The sequence below is a fragment of the Sinocyclocheilus anshuiensis genome, unplaced genomic scaffold (assembly GCF_001515605.1).
Source record: "Sinocyclocheilus anshuiensis isolate Anshui unplaced genomic scaffold, SAMN03320099.WGS_v1.1 scaffold936, whole genome shotgun sequence".
In the NCBI taxonomy this organism is placed as follows: domain Eukaryota; kingdom Metazoa; phylum Chordata; class Actinopteri; order Cypriniformes; family Cyprinidae; genus Sinocyclocheilus; species Sinocyclocheilus anshuiensis.
Window position 1 is genome coordinate 975,490 of NW_015552621.1, and position 5,513 is coordinate 981,002.

Sequence of the window (5,513 nt, forward strand, 5' to 3'; positions counted from 1 at the left end):
AAAAAAAAAAATAAATAAAAAATAAAAAAAAACCCTTGGCATGGTTGCCTTCTGTGGCGAAACGAAGAACGAGGAATAAACTCAAAGTAAGTCTTTAATCATCCAAGATGGGGTAAAACAAGGCAGGCAGGGACACACAACATCGACGTTCAATACCAGACCAACTCAGATAACACAGACAGGAACTTAAGTACATGGGGTAATTGACAAGAACCACCTGGGAGCAATCAAAAATCAAACACACAGGAAAACCAAATGAACATAATGAGGACAGGAACATAACCAAATAAGGGCATACAGAAGCAGGAAGAGAGGGAAAACAAAACAAAAACAGACCATAAACGTGACAACCCTGTTGTATGGGAAAGAGCTATGTAAAATTTTTCCTATTTGTGTTCCTCAGAAAAAAAGACATACAAATGACCTGAGGGTGAATAAATAATGACAGAATTTTCATTTTTGCATATAATATTGCTTTATCCAAACTTCATGACAGCTCAGACCCTCTGGGTGACCTCAGGCTACTCCATTTTCAAAGCAGTTTAATTTCCAGAAGTTTACGTGTGAGTACAAGTGTTGCTTATGAACAACACGACACAATCCATATGGCAGAATGTGAGTACTGAGAAATAAGCATATTTGCCAATTGCAGTATTTAGATGGCTAAACAGCTTGTTGTGACATTTGTTTCTTTAATAACTCATAGTGTGGATTAGGTCTAAACATATCTCGTGGTTTGGAGAGAAAGAGTATTCATATCTGATGACGTACAGTGTATTTTATTGTTTTTATCTTATTCTTCGGGGAAACTGCTTTGAAACCTTTTTCATATTTAAAGAAGCATTTAACACCATCCAGTTCAAAGTCAAACCTAACGTCTGGGCAAGCTGCATTTTGTTAGAAAACAACGTTTTTCTACAAATTGTCTTGGAATATCGAGCATTCAAAGTATGACATTTTTATTTGAAAAACAGCAAAGCTGAATTATAATTTAGATGCATATACAGTACATTGAGTTTAGTTCTGTGTTGGAAAATAGGCTATCAGCACACGTCTGATCCATCAAGTCAAAGCACTCTCAGATGGATGCATTAGCAGGAGAATGCTCTCCACAGACTGAGTAAAGCTCCATAGGACGGAGAGACTTAAATGAATTACGTGTTAACTGATCAGATGGAATTCTGATCTGTTCCTGGCTTTAACATTGTTCGGAGAGTGAAATTCAATTTGGATGAATTAGTTAACCCATCGAGGAGCGGGAGTGGGGCTCTTCTGCTGACCTTTGGCTTTGACAGATTCTCCACAAATCTGGTAAAGCTGTTTCGTGAAAAATAAACATTTAAATATTGAATTGTTTCACTGTGTTGGATACGAGCGGTGGTTTGCGAGCCATCGGCGCTCTCGTCATTCTCCACCATACGACGTGAAAGATTTAACTCCCGCTTGTGTTTGTGAGTCAGTCCTAGATTTGTTAGATTGTAGATTCTTTGCCTACACCGAGCTCAGAGCATTGCCAGCCTTCTGGAGCTGATAATTTTCCACCACCACCCAATCAGCCTGAAGCTAAGGAGAGAAATCCCAAGCTCCCACAAGCCATTGAACAGATTCCAGTGTCCACCCCCCTCCTTCTCTGCCTCTTTCCACTGAGAGCTTGCAAAAGAATTGCCAGAGGAGCTATATTATCTGGCTTCAGTTTGCAAATTGCACTGGAAAATCTTAAAGCCCCACGAAGCGCAATGTCCTTTGGCAAAAATGTCAATTGTTTCAATTTTCTCATTCACATGCTTGTCAACTTCTTTAGTAGCACCACATTATTTAATCTGCTGATAGTCTTTTTAGGCAATAATGTCACTTTCAGAGCAGGATATAGGGAAATGCAGATCTCAGTTGGAAGTGGTTACATAATCCAAAGTTTTTTAAAGCTATGTAGTTTTGGATGACCCTTGTGATACTGTATATATTTCCCCAAATTGTAAAAGCCATCCTCGGGGTGGTGACCTATTTAACTACGAAGAGTTCTGCATCACTGCACCCTCCCTGCCGATCCATTACGATATGTTTTCTCCGTCAAAGGAGTGATGTCTAACTAGACTGCATCTGTGATATTTTTCTCTATTTCTGGGTTGAAGCATGTGCCCGCATTTAGAATGTTGGTGTGAAGTAACCTGGCAACCGTAATCTGCAATATGTGCCGCTCCGTGAGAGAAATGATCTCTTGCAGTCGGAGCGGTGATGCACGACTCTGGAAAGATTCATGTTAATAGAGCGCTGGTCGCTGCTTTGACACGTGAGTGAAGGAAAGACACGGAGGACAGCCGATACTGGGTCAGCCACTCATATCTAATCCTCTTGCTAAAATTGTTACCTCTGGAGGGGAGATTACAGATGTAAGAGCCAATGATAGGGTTTGGGGTTCAGATAGCACTCGATTGGATGCCAGATGATGATATAGTTAAACCCCTTCCAGGTGAAAAGAGAGTAGAAGGGAGTTTTTTATTTACACTGTTCACCCATTTTGACATTTTAATTATGTTTATTCAACCTCAGTGGGACTTAAGGTTCCTAAAGGTCTGTTTCCTTGGTAGGTGTCAGTGGTGATTGATGGCGGTTGGGCTGGTTATTTTCTGACTGAGATGTCACACTGCTGATTTAATGGCCATTTGAGTTGGGAAGTGGACATTTGTCTGTTAGAATAGTTCGGGTTCAGTAAAAGTAGAGCTCAGTCAATAGAATTTGTAGCATAATGTTGATGATCACAAAAATTCATTTCCACTTGTCGCTCCTGCAAAAATCTAGCTTATAATGAGGCGCTTTCAATGGAAGTGCATGGGAGCTAATTTGAATTCACTGTTACAACAGTAGATGGGAGGAAAAATTATATTTCAATGCTTTTGGGTTTGCATTATATTTGTATAGTATTACTTTCCCCCAATAAATTTTGCATTTCCCCTGTGTTGTGTTCCCCTATAAAACTTTGCACTCTCAAAAAAGCATTGCATTCCCCAAGAAACTTGCCATTTTCTTGGAAAACATTTGCATTCTCTCACAAAACTATTGCGTTTCCCTGAGAATCTTTGCATTAACTAGATAAAGCACTTCTCTAGCGAGAAACTTCACAAGTTTTGGGAGCGCATACAAAGTTTCTCAGGGAAACGCAATTTGTGAGCGAACGTAAGTTGTACAAGAGAACATAAAAGCATTTAAATATAAATTTTTCCTCCCATTTAATTTTTTTATCATCATTTTCATCCCTTTAAGTCCATAGTATAGCCACAAGATGTACACAAATATGTTAACATGTTTTTAGTGAGGAAAAAAAATCGATTACTAACCTTTTCTGTGTAGTTATATCCAATTTATGACTTTGTTGCCATGACAACACAATGCCTATAACACTAAAATGGCCATGAAAACAGTTCAAATAATACGCAAGTTTTAAGAGAAGGATTAATGTAAGTGCTTTTTTTTTAATTATATGCTTCACATTTCTGATGGTAAATTATCCATAAATTGGCCCCATTTACTTCCATTGTAAGTGCCTCATCGTGACCTTGTGTTACGAGGGAACATTATGCCGCAAATGCTGCTGATTGAGCCTAACTCATATTGAACCAGAATCTGAAAGTCATCTTTTCCATATGTTCACGGTCCCCGCTGTTCGTCCTCTTTCTCTTTCTGTCCCTCTCCCTCGTTCTTTCACTATTCTTTATTTATATGATGACTCATCAAGGCACTCCACCTGAAGGTTTTTGCTGGAATTATATATCAAACGCATGGTCCCCCAGATCTGTCAGCGGCTCACCAGCATAAAATATCCTGGCTCCAGATTTAGGTATTGTGTCTACACTGCGAAGTAATTTTGTGTCAAGTCATCAGATGTAAGATAAGCGCTAAGGTCTCTATGAAAGGTTTACGATGCAACAATAAAGCCCCATTATCATGTCGGAGGGAAATAAACTTGGAGCTGATGAGCAATTCCACAAGGCATCAAAATTCACTGCATGCCGTTTTCATGAACGGGAGGGCATGCCTCTGAGATAATACTTTCGGATGAAGGAGCCCTTTCCGTTCCTTCAAATAAATGGATGTTTCCGAGTGAGCATGTAATGGCTCGTGGCGCGCATTGTGGCTGGTGTGAGGTTGTAGGACTGTGACTTCATTGATATTCTGATGATTTTTCCTCTGCGTCTGAGTAATATGAAAATGCAGCCAGTGAGTAATCATGTTTTATATCAAGACCAGATACTGCGCTTTCAGTGCACACACACACACCGCTGTGACCACATACTCTTACACATGTCATAAAGTGTTTCACGTGCCAGTGCACATCATAGCAATGCATCAAAATAATAAAAAGAACTGAAGAGAAAAAAGCATATATTTGTAGGCAGTTTTATAGGTAGTTAATATAACAGCGTGTATTTATTTATGTGTCTATATACAGGTGCATCTCAATAGATTAGAATGTCATGGAAAAGTTCATTTATTTCAGTAATTCAACTCAAATTGTGAACTATACATAAACACAGGCCTACTGAACTTCCATATCTGAGTTACTTGACTTCTGATCAAGTAGATATCCTTTAATCACGAGCCAACACTGCTTTGAAATGAACTCACAAAGTATTCTTTATATATTTGTTGGCTGCGTTTTTGTTTTTGTGCCTTTCATACATTTGGTTGTGTTTTTCAACCAGTATTAAATCTCCCTGTGGATCACTCATCAGAGCGATAGTACTAGGGGAAATAACATCAGTCAGCAGAGTCATTACCTTCATCCCTGAGAGGAACTGTCTCACACACACAGGATCTGGAAGTAAAGTCACTAGTATTGCAGTAGCTCGCTTTGATATTACATTATTACATTTGATTTAATGTCAGTGACATGCAGTGGAATTTTAGTGGAATATATAAGATGTATTTAAATTGAATTAAATTGAAGCTATAAATTAATAGAAAATTCATATAAATTGTAGTAATATTTCACAATATATCTGTGACTTTTTTTAAAAACATAAAACAATAAAAAAAAACTTTTGAACGGTATTATGTATGTATATGTGTATGTATGAATAAATATATATAATATATAATAAATAATAATAATAATAATAAAAAAAAAATATATATATAGTCACAATTTTACATACACTTTGCAGTATCTGCAAAATGTTAATTATTTTACCAGAATAAAAAGGATCATACAAAGTGCATGTTATTTTTTATTTAGTACTGACCTGAATAAGATAAGATTACATAAAAGATGTTTACATACAGTGCACAAGAGAAAATAATAATTGAATTTATAAAAATGACTCAACTGTTCAAAAGTTTACATATGCTTGTTTCTTAATACTGTTGTTACCTGGATGATCCACAGCTCTTTTTTGCTTTGTTTTGATTTTATTATTATTATTTTATTTTTTGTGATAGTTGTTTATGAGTCCCTTGTTTGTCCTGAACAGTTAAACTGCCTGCTGTTCTTCAGAAAAATCCTTCAGGTCCCACAAATT